Source organism: Neophocaena asiaeorientalis, unplaced genomic scaffold (assembly GCF_003031525.2).
Source record: "Neophocaena asiaeorientalis asiaeorientalis breed wild unplaced genomic scaffold, Neophocaena_asiaeorientalis_V1.1 scaffold597, whole genome shotgun sequence".
NCBI lineage: Eukaryota > Metazoa > Chordata > Mammalia > Artiodactyla > Phocoenidae > Neophocaena > Neophocaena asiaeorientalis.
The window spans coordinates 1,392,270-1,407,223 of record NW_020172664.1 but is presented as its reverse complement, the minus strand read 5'-3'; the positions used below and the strand labels follow the sequence as shown (position 1 = coordinate 1,407,223).

Here is a 14,954-nt window from a genome sequence, read left to right as displayed (position 1 = left end):
GGGTGGGGGATGTTCAATCCCTGGTCAGGGAACTAAGATCCCACAAGCTGAGCGGAATGGCGGAAAAAAAAAACCAACCAAGAACCGCCCCCCCCCCAAAAAAAACCCTAAAAACAGAGCTGTGATGACTGAGTGAGAAAGTCACAGCTATCATTAAATAAAAATTAATGCGTGCCAGGGAATTTTATTTAACTTAATAATTAATGAGAGAACCAGTGAGATGTTACAATTGTTTTAAAGGCAATGGCAAAAAAAATGATATAGGCATTTGGGAATGCTGAAATAGATTTGTCGGTAGACAAATAACTGGTCAGTATCTGCAGGGCAATAATCGGTTGCATTCCACTGGTAAAAGTGTTTTGCATTTCTATGGGCAAGAGTAACTTGCATTACTATCAGCTTTCAGCAATTTACAGAAATGTAAAATAGCCCAAGACAGTGAAAGCCACAGATAATCTAGAAGGGTGCGCTAGATGGGACATTCAGTAATTGTTTTTGTCCATTTCAAAATCTTTCACAATTTTTCTTGCCATTAGTTGGAAACATTTTTTTTTTCATTTTGTCTTTTACTATGCTTATCCCTTTTTTGCCATGCAGAAGTTTTTTTTTTTTTTTTTTTTTTCGATACGCGGGCCTCTCACTGTTGTGGCCTCTCCCGTTGCAGAGCACAGGCTCCGGACGCGCAGGCTCAGCGGCCATGGCTCACGGGCCCAGCCGCTCCGCGGCATGTGGGATCTTCCCGGACCGGGACACGAACCCGTGTCCCCTGCATCGGCAGGCGGACTCCCAACCACTGCGCCACCAGGGAAGCCCCCATGCAGAAGTTTTTATGAAAATAAAATTCAGGGAATTCCCTGGCAGTCCAGTGATTAGGACTCCACGCTGTCACTGCCAAGGGCCCAGGTTTGATCCCTTGTCGGGAACTAAGGTCCCACAAGCCGTGCAGCATGGACAAAAAAAAAAAAGAAAAGGAAATTCATCAATCTTTGGCCTTTTTGCTTGATTTTTGAATTATAGGAAAGTGTTCCATGCTACTAGGTTATAGGGAAATCGACTCATGTTTTCTTTTGGTACTTGTATGGTTTTATTTTTTACGTTCACATTTCTGATCCTCTTGAATTTGCCTGGGGTATGATGTGATTTTATCTTTTTTTTTGGCTGGCCCCCTGCCCCTGCAGTGGAAGCACGGAGTCATAACCACTGGATCACCAGGGAATTCCCTGATTTTATCTTTTTTTATATGGCAAGCCAGCTATCTTAACACTTCTTATTAAAAAGTATATCTTTTTCACATTGATTTGAGATGCTGCCATTATCATTTACTGAATTTTCTTATGTGGTGGGTCTATCTCTGGTTTTTATCCTGTTCATTGTCTACATGTCTGTTCATGTGCTATATACCATAATACAATTATAGAGACTCTATTGTTATAATATCTGGTAGGGCTTCCCTCACCTTATTGCTCATCTTTTTCAGGGGTTTCCTAGTGACTCTTCCTTGTTTATTCTTCCAAATGAACTTAATAATAAACTTGTCTCATTCTAGAAAAATCCTCAAAGTATTGTATTGAGAATGAGTTAAACTTATAAATTAAATAGTGAGAACAGACATCTTGATGATGTTTAGTCTTCATATCTACGAACATGTTATGTCTTTCAGGAGAGTTAGAAGTTTTGCGCAAATAAATTTTAGAATTCTTTAAGGTTACATGTAGTTATTTTAGTTGGGTCTTTTCTTACATTCTCATTTTTGTTTATATATGTGAATGCTGGTAATCTTTGTATGTTAATTTTTAACCTCTTAACTTTATTAAATTTTCTTACTGTTTGTAGTAATTTTTTTCCCCATTGATTCCTTCTGGGTTTTCTAGGAATGTAATTATATAATTTGTATATAGAAATAATCTTACTTCTTCCATTCCAGGTCTTAAACCTTAGATTGCTATGTAGTCAAACTTCATAGCCTAATAATTGCAACACAGTAGAGATAGTGGGCATCTTTATCTTGACTTTAGCAGGGAAGCCTTCAGTATTTCCTCATTAAGGAGAACTCTGGCTTTTGAGCCGAGGTATTTATGTTTTATTATGCTGAGGAAAAATACCCATTTTATTTAGTGCTTTTAACATGAAACACTGCTGAATTTTGTCTTTCCTGTGTCTATGGAGATGGTCATATGATGTTTTCCTTTTGCTCCATTAATATGATTGAATTTATTAATGTATTTCCTATTTTGAAATAGTCCTGTCTTCATAGAATAAATCCCATTTGTGTCATGATGAATTGCTCTTTTAGTGTGCCATTGGATTCTGTTTGTGCATATGCTTTTCAAAATTCTTTTGCATTGATACTCATAAATGAGATGGTCTGTAGTTTTCTTCTTCCATGCAGTCTTTCTCAGGTCTTTGAATCAATGTTGTGCTTATTTCATTAAATAAAATTGGAAGTTTTCTTTGGAATAATATAATTAGCATTGATTATTATCTAATCTTTAAAGTTTTGTTAGAATTACCGATGAGATCAGCTGGGTCTGGTGCCTTTCTTTTTCTTTCTTTTTTTCTTGTAGGAGAGTCTTGATTCCTTTCTTTATCTCTTCTGTGACAGTTGGTCTGTGTTACACTTTCTGTCTATACAGGGTCAGTAAGTTTTATTCTTTTGAAAAATTATCCATTTCTTCAAATTTATTTGAGTAGGGTTGTGCAAATGTAGTCTTATGCTAAAATTTCTTCAGTTTTGATGGCTTGTTTTATCCCCCTTGTCAGTTCTAATGTAGATATTTGTGATTTCACTCACTTTTTCCTTGATTAGGTTTGCTGGTGGTTGGTCTGTTTTGTTGATTTTTTTAAAAAATCTGTCTTGGAATTTATTCATTCTAGTAATTTCTGTTTTCTAACTCATTCCTTTCTGCTTTTATATTTAACAATTTATTTCTTCTGTTTCTTTTGATTTATTTTTTATAGCTTTTTGTATTTTGCATTTGCTTTATTTTATTTTATTGAGGTAATTATTTAATGCTATTAATTTTTCTCTGATGACTGATCTAGCTGTATCTCACATATTCTGATGTTTTCCTTATTGCTATCTTTTTTTTTTTTTTTTTTTTTTGCGGTCCGCAGGCCTCTCCCGTTGCGGAGCACAGGCTCCGGACGCGCAGGCTCAGCGGCCATGGCTCATGGGCCCAGCCGCTCTGCGGCATGTGGGATCTTCCCACACCGGGGCACGAACCCGCGTCGCCTGCATCGGCAGGCAGACTCTCAACCACTGTGCCACCAGGGAAGCCCTCCTTATTGCTATCTTAAAGAAATTCTGCTGTTTTATTTTTGTATTTTCCCTTTGATCCAACAGTTTTTTAAATAGTTATGTCTTAAAACTTTTTCTAGATGTGTAAGTTTTTTATTTTTAAAAATTTGCTTTTAATCTTTAGTTTTATTACACTACAGTTAGATAAATCTGTTTGCACTAATTCTATTCTTTGGAATTCACTGAGGTTTTTATTTGTGGTTTAATATATGGTTAGTTTTCATGAGTGTTTCATGTACTCTTGAAAAGAAAGCATATTTTTTATTTGGGTTCTCAATTTTACACACAGACTCCTTATTAAATAAGTTGGTTATATCTTCTAAGGTCTCATATTGTTTTTCATCTGATCTTTCTTGAACTGAGAGAGGTGTGTTACTGTTCCATTTTATTAATTTGTTACTGTCTCTTCTCACATCTCTTATAGTTTCTGTTTTATGAAAGTTTGTTGCTAAAGTTTTGGGTATGTAAATATTAATGTTATATTTATATTTTGAACTGTATTTTTTAGCATAAAGTGCACAGATTATAAGTGTAAAGCTCAAATAATTTTCTCTTTTCCATGGTGAATGGTGGTTTTTGTTGTTGTTGTTTTTGGTTGTTTTGCTGAGAAGTCAATCTTAAGAGAATTTCTCCTTAATTATAGATTAATACTCCTGTAAAGGACTTTGGTAGCATATATAGATCATCTCTTAAGTTATTAGGCAAACTGCACATTAGATCTGCTGTAGACAATTTGATATTTTTGTTGAATTTTCTAAATTCTTCTAGGGAAGCAGTCTATGTCTGCATTCATTAATTTGCTTAATTGTTTAAGGTTTTTGAATTAAAATTTATTTAGCAATTCAATTTGTTATCCTAGAGGAGAAATTAAATTTCTGTGTATTAGGTGTTTCCATTCCTCATCTTTAGCTTTTTACCAAGTAGCACAAAAGTCAACAGGAAGAGACATCTCCTTGGTCAGGAGTGTAAAAACAGGAAGGAGGAAGTCTATTGCAAATCTGTTAGCTGATTATCAATTCACATTTCACCATAGAGGATGTCCATTAACGGTCATCTTTGTGCTGTGTTGTTAACCAGAATTTCAGTGAGTGTTAATGTTGGTATTACAGAATGTCAATCCTAGTTATAGGAAGTAATGTTAACTAACAGACTGCACTAGGCTCTTTCCTATGCATGGAAATAGGATACTATTCTTGAGAACAAGGCTGAGAAATTGTACATAGAGGAAAACAAGGCAAGTAAAATATAACATCAGAAATGTGGAGAAAATCATCCTTTGCTTTTTTGCCTTTGCTTGATCTTGATGCTTTGATAGGTTGTATGATCCTTTAAGATATGATCATATCCACTTTTTTAAAAATTAGGGCATGTCAACTCTATCATTGAAATATTGTTTGACAGAATATCTTCAATTGAATTAGAGGAAACACCTGGGCATTATTTTACTAAAGCATTCTAAGAATGCATGTGGCAAACTAGATGAAATATTTCATGGGAAAAGAGTGACTATTTTGTTAACAAGAAATGTTTTTCAGCGTTTTGTAATGAAAGAAATTAAATGGTGTGTTTATACATTTCTGTGTTTATACATTCCTAGAGTTGCTAGAAACTCTCAGTTACTCTGCAGCTACAAGATACCTACTTGGTTTAGATACCCAACGCTGGTATTTTAGGACACTTAACTTATCCTGAGTTCTTTACTTGGCTGTACAATATTGTGGATGTTTTGAAGAAGTTAAAAGTGTTGTGTAAAAGCTAGATGGCATTATATTATTACTGTTTATTATTAGTATTCTAGAGACCTGTTTTACATTTTCTTTTCCTCAAGCATCTGTTTAAACTATGCCTTTATTTCTGGATTATTTTGTGGTAATTCTTCCCAGCATTTTTTATATCATGGCACAAACAGAAAGTTAGAATGAGGGTTGAGCTGATCATTATTGTGGTATGCCTATAACTTATTCATTTGGGAAGACGTACTCTAATGTATTGATCAGATAAGGGAGTTTGTCAACTCCTTATAATTGTAAAATTGTGTGTGTGTGTGTTGTGTGCGTGCGTGCATGTATGTCGTAGTTAAGAATTTTTTGTTCGTTTGTTTTAGTTGTAAGTACCAAACCAACTTGAATTAACTTAAAGAAAAAAATGAAAGTTACTGGGTATCTCACAAAAATCATATTTCTCAAAAGACTGGAACAAAGAAGTAGAAGACCATATTTCTTTCTGTTTCTTCATGCTCCATTCTGTCTTCATTTTCTGAGGTCTGGCTTTCTCTGCTTCTCTCTGCACTTGAGGATGACTACCTACAGCATCTATATGTCAGTTAGGCACATAGAGCTGGCTATTTCTGAATTCCACTTCAAAATTCCTGAAAGCATGTGTCTAATTGAACCAGCTCGGATCAGTTGTACACCTCTGGTGCAACGTACTGTGATTGGAAGGGGCTGTACTACTCGTTCAGCCTTGTGAACAGTTTTCAGAGACAAAGAATATATTACCGTTGTGTTTGTGTACTTTTCTGGGGAGAAGATCTATAACTTTTATTAAAATCGCAGAGAAGAGTCTTGCCGCTCCCTGGCCACTGCCCAGATAAAGGTTAAGAATAACTACTCTAAGAGTTATGATAGAATTCTCTCTACTTACAACAGGTATCCTTCATGTCAGTTAGACAGTTTAATTGTCTTTTTCACAATACTATGTTCCTTCCTGGCTGTGTTTACCATGATTGAATTCCCTCCTCCTTATTTCTCCACCTACTCAAGTATTACCTGTCACTGAATTCCTTTCTTAGGTCCTATTTCCTCTATGAAATCTTGGTATCTTAGAAGACTGCATTCTATGTGGATAAATAAACAAATAAATAAATATATGCACACATATACATATATGTGTATTTTCTGTGTCTGAAATCTTATAGCATGGATTTTAAAAAATGCTACACAGTGTTATTTAGTTGTATGACTTAGGATATATATTTTCTTTTCTTTCTTTTTTTTTTTTTTTGGTTGTACTGTGTGGCTTGCAGGATCTTAGTTCTTCAACCAGGGATTGAACCTGGGCCATGCAGTGAAAGTGCTGAGTCCTAACCACTGGAGCACCAGGGAATTCCCTGTATATTTTAAATAAATATCTTAAATGCAGGCCTAATGTAATAGTCCATGAAGCTTATTATTGTCATGCATCTCTGATTAGTTCCAACTGTGTTACGTAGCATAATGCCATGGGTACAACAGACTCATATTAAATACTTTTTGAACTGAATTAATGAAAAACAAGAACCTTCATTATAGAAAACTTGAAGAATATATAGAATAGAGAGGAGGGAAAAAATCACTTTTTTCCCTACTGCTTACGGATAATCAAAATTCTAGTCATTTTTTATGTTAGAAACAACAAATATTTATTTATTGAAGTTATGATATTCAACATTTTAAATGTTGAACTTTGTTAAATATTTGTTAAATGAAGTTAAATTACATTATATATGATTTTCAACCTATTTTCTCTATTTGATTATTTCCTGTTGTTGCACATTTAGGTGGTTCTTATTTTTTGTGAAATTCTGTGAATGGTGATATTAACTCTAAAATAATTTCTTAGAATCTTGGTTCCTGGAAGTGAAAATAATCATGTAGGAAATAATAGGTAATAGCTAACATCTGTTGAATATTTACTATATGCCACTGTTTTAAACACTTATATGTGTTATTTAATCTTCATAAGAAGCAAATGAGGTACTCATTTTGCAGATGAAGAAACTGAGGTAGAGATAGATTAGGTCATTTGCCCTAGGCAGTCAGTAAGTGGTGAGCTAGATATGAACATAGGCCATTTGGCTTCTGAGCCTGTACTCTTAGTCATGATGCTTTGCCTTCTGATTTAGAGTATCAGATAATGAAAGCTGCAATATAAAAACATTATTAAATTTTAACTTAAAAAGGTGGGAAGGTTTACATTAAGATTGGAAACAGTGAGGAATGTGACCAGAATTATACTCAGGGAGGGAGGGTCCTGTATCTTGAACTTGTACTAGGTCAGATATAGGTCCCTTATTCCTCTGCAGCTCTGCAGTTACAAGATACAGGCCTCCAGTAGTTTTAGTAAGGCCAGTCTCTGGTTTATTCTCTCCAGGACTGGGGGTTGCTTGACGCAAGAAAAATCACTGACCTTTGTACCCTCTTCAGGCCCTTTTTCTATTCTAAATGATGGAAAAAACAAGATACCATCTTTCCCTGCCTTCTCTTTTTCATCATTCCTATCCTCATTCATTCATTCCTGTGTTAAAAAGAACATAAATCAGATTTGCTTTTAGCCTTTCTTACTAGAAGGGCTAGTTCTTTTCAATTTGGTAGACCGGGCCTAATAGAATCCATGTACAGTGGTTTGTTTGTTGTCTTGTTTTCTGTTTTTGTCATGCCTGAATGTGAAGGCAGGCAACTATTTGTGTGGTTTGTGAGAGAGTGTGTGTGTGTTGTTGATGTTTGAGTATTGCCAACTTCATTTTAAAGGAGCTTAATTTTGAGAGAATTCGTTAATGGAGGCATTGCCATAATAATAAGAAAGATGCTCTGGAATTGAGTAATGAACATGTTACTGATATATTTAAGGTAAAGAATTTCAACAACTGAGTGGTGATTTTTTGCAGTGAGCTCCTTTTACCTTTTTTCATGCAATATTCTCTAACACTCCATGTGAATTCAAGACTTGGATTGTAGACCTGGCTCTGGCCTTTTGTAGACACGTGCTGTTGAGCGAATCCTTTAACTTCTCTGAGCCTCATTTCCTTCATCTGTGAGGCAGAGATAAAACCAGTTGCCCTGTCCACTTCCCTAGGGTTCTTGGTATCAGATGCAATGATGTATGCAGAATTGCTTTGTGGATTGCAAAGCACCAGTACAAATGTAAAAGATTAGTTTTATTTTTTATTTTGTTAATTATATTCTGTTTTTGAATGGACACAGAATTGCTCTTCTCAACTTCTTGTTTTTTGTCCGTTTTTTCTGCTGAGCTGTGAAATGACCAGCAGAAGTGGACTGTGTGGTCAGGATGAATAGTGGGAGTTAGGATCAGCCTTGTATCAGGGTAACCATCTTTCGTTTTTCTTCCACACTGTTTCTGAATTACACTTATTTGGCAAAGTGTCTTTTGAAAAACACATTATAAAAATTAAATTAATATGTATTAATGTATATTTATTTAAAAAATGAATAGTTTTGGAATCCTTTCTTTCAGAGTTAGAATGAAATGCATTTACAGCTGACTTTTTTTTTTTTTTTTTGCGGTACACGGGCGTCTCCCTGTTGTGGCCTCTCCGTCTCCACGGCATGTGGGATCTTCCTGGACCGGGGCATGAACCCGTGTCCCCTGCATCAACCACTGCGCCGCCAGGGAAGCCCTGTCTTTTCATTTTGTTAATGGTTTCCTTGGCTGTGCAGAAGCTTTTAAGTTTGATTAGGTCCCACTTGTTTATATTTACTCTTATTTCTTTTGACTTGAGAGATGGATCCAAGAAAGTATTGCTACGTTTTAAGTCTGAGAATGTTTTGCCTATGTTCTCTTCTAGGAGATTTATGATATCATGTCTTATAGTTAGATCTTTAAACCATTTGGAGTTTATTTTTATATATGGTGTGAGGGAGTGTTTTAATTTCATTGATTTACATGCAGCTGTCCAGCTTTCCCAACACTACTTGCTTGTCTTTTCTCCATTGTATATTCTTGCCTCCTTTATCGTAGATTAATTGACTGTAGGTGTGTGGGTTTATTTTTTGCCTCTCTATTTTGTTCTATTGATTTGTATGTCTGTTTTTGTTGTTCTGCTGTTTTTAACCATTATACTAAAGCAGTAGATAACAGCATAAAGCAGATTTTAAAAAGGAGCCAATATTTTGATTTTGATTTCACAGTACTTAGTTGTTAATTAGGTTGAGTATGAGATAGATGCACACCGTATTTTGATACAATCGTAAAAGAAAAATATTTGGATTTCTAGAGATTACTTTTTGGTGAAGAGTGCCCTCTAGTGAACCTTTTCTCTTTATTAAGATTTACAGTTCTTTGCATCCTCACAGCATTTGTGGACTGAAGACACCTTCAGTTCTCAAGGAATTTAGAAGATAAAACATACACTAAGTAATTGGAGAATAAATTTGATGTGTTATACAAATAAATAAAAGATAGTGTATTATTGGGCTTCCCTGATGGCGCAGTGGTTGAGAGTCCGCCTGCCGATGCAGGGGACACGGGTTCGTGCCCTGGTCCGGGAAGATTCCACATGCTGCGGAGCGGCTAGGCCCATGAGCCACGGCCGTTGAGCCTGTGTGTCCGGAGCCTGTGCTCCACAACGGGAGAGGCCACAACAGTGAGAGGCCCACATACCGCAAAAAAAAAGATAGTGTATTATAGACTGTATGTAAAAGAGCTGGGAAAATTCTAGGTAATGGGGAATTCATTATTCAATATAGCTATTCATGAAAGTATCCCAAAGGAACTATCTTGAGGTGAATTCTGAAGGAAGTTTAAGATTGAGGCATATTGTGGGGAAGAGCATCCTGGGGTCAAAAAAGAAGTTAAGGACAGTGCCAAAAAGGATTAGTGCCAAAAGGGAAAAAGAAATAGTGAAAAAATGAATTATTCTGGAAAAGATTTAAATTTAATTCAATTTAAAATACTTTAAGCAAATGTCCAAACAATTTGTTCATGTACTTAGAAACCTTTTTCAGAGATTTGGGAAGGATTCTGCTGGACAGTTGTGGCTTGGGGTCTTTCATGCGGCTACAGTCAGATATTGGTTGCTGCTTGGGCTAAACTCAGCTGAGGCTCAACTGGACTAGACAGCCACGGTGGCTCACTCACATTGCTGGCAGATGATATGCTGTCACTTGGGAGTGCCCACATGTGGCCTCTTCAGCATGTCATTTTTAGGATTGTTAGATTTCTTACGTGATGGATGGTTTTCCCCAGAATGAGTATCTAAAGACCTCTGTGTGGAAGCTGCATGGCTTTTTTTTCTAGCTTCTGAAGTCACATACTATTACTTAAGTTATATTCCATTGGTTGAAACAGTCATAAGCCTGTCCAAATTCAAAGGAAAGGGAAGGTGTGTCAGAGAATTTTGAACCTGTGTTATAAAACTTCATTTACTTTCCTGCCTCCTTGAAGAGTTAGGCTCAGCACAGATAAATTTTAATGATTTAGGGAGCAGCCATCCTCTGTATTAAAGTTACCTGTGCATATGCCTGTCTTTTGTGCTTAATTTTCAGTTTCTGTTGTACATGGTTGGTACTTAATGAATATTGTTGGAAAGAATTCTCCTCTTTATCCTGCTGTTAATGCTTTGGAGCAATTTCACTTCTTATTTGCACCTGGATTACAGAGAATCAGGGAAAGTTATGGGAATTTGTTATTCATGTTTGATGTATTTGATGAAATGGAAAATGTTAGGAATACTAACATTTAACATGACACCTTATATTGACTATTTTCTTTCTTGCTGTTCTAAATGACTGTAATATAAATTAATTTTTTTCCCCAAGATGGAGTGGTACTTTGAGCAGTCCTTTTGTGTATTTAAGGAAGGGAAATGGTGTCTTTGCTATTCATTGTTTAAAAAAAAAAAAAAGAATTCCAAATCATGTGACCTTATGTAAAAGGGGTTTTTCTCCCCAATGAGAACTCATTTGCTGTCTTTGAATATTTTAGCTTATTGTTTCTCATACGGATGTTACTGGAATTTGGGGCACCTTAAATGTATCTAAAGGCTGCTGAAGAGAGTTGCAGCGTTTCAAGTCCCATTTCTGACTCTAGCTGCAGGTTTTCAAGTGGGTTATAAACTGGTATTAAAGACACTGCTCCACTGAAAAATTAGATTACATTTCCAAGTTACATAGCCTAGGATACAAAAACCAAGTGGTCACTTAGGGTAGGAGCAGTTAGAGTATCTCAGTGTAGCTTCTCCTAGTTTCCAGGATCCATACAGTAGGCACAGAGAACTGCTGATGAGACAAAGTAGCGTCTCACTGGTGTGTACTTGGGGCTTACATATATCCTGTTCTGAAAGAACTTAAACTAGCAATTCATGTGCTTCTATTTAAGGAAATATTTTCAAATCTTGGCCTTAAATTACTTGCCTAATGACTGGTTTGTTGCATGACCAGTTTGCTGAATTTACCAAATTTATTGATATACCGAAAACCTGTTTTAAAAACTATTTTTGAGATTGATAGCAAGTAATTTGTATTGGATAAGATGGTTTTCATAGCTTTTCATAGCTTTTTGAAAACTTCTGATCACTTTTTCTGTGTTACGTTTAACATTGTTTTCATAGCAGCATTTTTAGGAATGTTAAATTTGTCAAAAGCTGATAATCCTAGGGTGGTTAATTGTCGTAAATATGTTTAATATTAGAAAAGTATATTTTTATAGTTAGGAACCAAAATTTCAGTACTAATCAGTATGATTGTACTCAGAACATGAAAAGCATTCAATACAAATATGAAATTGCTGAAAAAGTATCATAAATAATCTCATTAATATGAAATACCAAATCTTGAATACTAATTATTGGAAATATAAAATTAATATTTTAGAAGTTAAGTTTGATAAGCCATTTGATTTTTATTTTATTTTATTTTTTTTTGTGGTATGTGGGCCTCTCACTGTTGTGGCCTCTCCTGTTGCGGAGCACAGGCTCCGGACACACAGGCTCAGCGGCCATGGCTCATGGGCCCAGCCGCTCCGCGGCATGTGGGATCTTCCCGGACCGGGGCACGAACCCGTGTCCCCTGCATCGGCAGGCGGACTCCCAACCACTGCGCCACCAGGGAAGCCCTGATAGGCCATTTGAAACTTTGGTGAGAGAATAGAAAAATGCCTATGGACTGGAAGAATATAGAATGCTCAAATGGATGCAAACACAATTTTTTATTACTAGAAGTACAGAATTAAGGCAAATGTGTCATTTGAGGAACTGGTGAAAAAAATGTGGTTAATGTTTGAAAAAGTAGAAAATGACATTAAAAAGCATACAGTGGAAGTCAGAAGTAGCTGATACAATTATTTTAGTAAAAGAAAATTTAAAAAATAATTTCTCAGGAAACAGATTTTATTTTCTTTAGAGTTATTATGATGGAATTTTCTTTTACAATGAAGATACAATGAAAGAAAAAGATACTGAAAATAGTGTACGGGTATTATATGCTTTTTGACAAAAAAATCCTAATGTTGCCAGTAATAAGAAGAGAGTTCTTTTTCACATAGTATCTTGTGAATGTTTGTTTTCTTCAGAAAGATGTTTTCCTAAAAAAAATTGGAATATGATTAGTAAATTATTAATACTATTAACAGAACGTAGCATCTGTCTAAAATATCGAAGTAGCCTGAGTGCCTCCATTAAGACATTTGGTTTGATGATAAAAGCATTAATTTTCAAAGAACCAATTTTAACATTTAAATGACATCTTAGTTTTCTTATATTTGCTTTATTACCACTAGGTGGAGCCCTGTGCATACAATTCAAGAGGCATTTCAGAAAGCACATTTACTTGTTTACATCCTATAAGCCTGATATATCAGATGATCATATACTGTGAGATAACTCATATTTCTGTACTTTGCATTGCTGTGGAAGATTAGATATAATGAAGATAGAAAGTGTTTACCTAAAATTTTTTTTCCATGCTTTTAAGACATAAACATTTTTTAAGACAAGTACAGGAATGCTTTTATGCATTCCTAGTTGCTAAAGTTAAAATATGTAAATAAAATCATAGTGTAGCGTAGTCCATCTTTGTTTTTCTTCACGAAGTTTTAAAGTCAACTCTTCTTTTAAAATTGATTTGCATCTGAGTTTTGTCTGATTAGCATTAAATTTTGCCAGAAGTAAGGTTTTATTGTGCTAAGCTTTTGGAAGTGCTGACTGGACTCTTATATTGAAGTCATTATCTATATATGGAGCACTAAGTTGCACCCATAGTGGATGTGGGTAGTGGAAAATTTACCGACTTTCTAATGTTCACTCTTTCTGGTTTTGTCGTATCTGTGTGCATTTATTTATAGAAACTTGATTAGGCTTGCCAATAGACATTATAAAATCCTGGGGACATTTTGAAAGAAGAAAAAATTATTTTCATTAACATTGTATATTGCTTGAACATTTAGAACAGCAATATATCAGGCACACTAATTAGATGGATACAACTGTTAACCAACTTAGGATTCAAGGAATGAATAGTGCTGAATGGTATTTCCTTTCTTGCCCTGCAAATCAGAATTTCAAAGAATAATGATTATCATTCAAAGACATAAAAAGGAAAAAGAAAAATAGATTTTTCAGAGTCCCTTCAGCTGAGGGTAGCTGAGTACCGGGCCCTCAGTTTTCTCTGCTTCATACTTTGTTCCTCCTTATTTTCTTGCGTTTGTAATTTAATACTGCCTAACAATTAGCTATGCCTCAGTTCTCATCCCCTTTTTCTGTTCGTTGGATGATTTCACCTGATGGGTGCAACAGTGCACATCAGGGATTCCCTACTGAGTCATTCTCAATTGTTGATCTTCAAAGGTGATCTGGTTAGTTGCTATGCTGGTAACTAACTTCTCTGCATTCTCATGCTGCTTATCACCGTTTCTGATTGGAGAGGCTGTCTAAAATAATGGTTAAGAGCACTGGCTTTGGAGCTAGGTAGACCTTGGGTTAAATCTTGGTCCCAGTACTCTGTGACTTTGGACTTAAAGTCTTAATCTTCCCAAACTACATTTGTAAATTGGGATGCTAACAGTATCTACATCATTAAGCTGTAGTGAATACGAATGAGATAATGCATGTAAATCACCTAATAGTGAGTACTTGGTCGTGTGTTACTGTTTTTTTTTGTAGTCTTTATTACATTAAGCCAGAAGCAGCAGAATATGACTCCTCTTTAGTCCACTAAGTCTCTGGGGAATTGTTGACAGGGAGTGCACATCTTCTCTGCTTCTCTCCATAAACGTCTCCCTCCACCTTGTCACCAGATCATCTCTATAATTAAGCATAGATCCCTTCAGAGAGAAGATTGATAATTCTTGCTATGCAAAAATTCTTGGTATAAGAATTGCTCTTCTTTTCTTCCTTTTTCCAGTGTTCTATACATACCCACCTTTTCTCCCTTCCTGCCTCTCTCTATTCACTTAACTATTTGTTATTGGCTTTATTGGCAAATTTTTAGAGTAATTATTTTTTACTTTACTTTTCATAAGAGTGGGTAGAGGGTTAAATCAACTACATGTCGTGATTAATGCCTTTTTTGAGTACTTGGATTTGGCTTTTAGATTTGTGTTGCATCTATTAAATTAAGAAAGGCAGAACTATGTACTTTCTAGGGTTCTTTTCAGGACCCTAGAATATTCTATCATTTGGTGAATTTTGGATTCTGGCACTTGCCAGGTCATCCTTCAATACTTTGTTTAAATGTAATTCATTTCTGTGATTTAGAACATTTCTTTATCTCAACTTCATTTCTGTGTACTCTGCTCAGAATGATCTCATTGATATGGATTGTAGTTGACAAGTGGTTGTATCAGCTTGGAGTGCAGCTTGTACTCGGGACTGGAATGGCAGATGGTTACCAAGGGTCAGGAGAGACTTATCAGTAGGCAGATCAAGACCTACTCTTCCTTCTCA

General features: G+C 35.5%; 1 protein-coding gene across 10 annotated transcripts in view; it reads left to right on the top strand.

Annotated features, from left to right (window-relative positions):
• Positions 1-14,954, top strand: part of EXOC6 (exocyst complex component 6) — a 192,321-nt gene that overhangs the window by 17,167 nt on the left and 160,200 nt on the right. The window contains exon 1 of one of the 10 annotated variants that reach the window (XM_024739501.1): positions 4,427-4,532. The exons of the other annotated variants lie outside the window; for them this stretch is intronic. The gene's annotated coding sequence lies outside the window, so the exon portion shown is untranslated. Of the gene's footprint in view, positions 1-4,426; positions 4,533-14,954 lie in introns of those variants that run through there. 10 annotated transcript variants of the gene reach the window in all.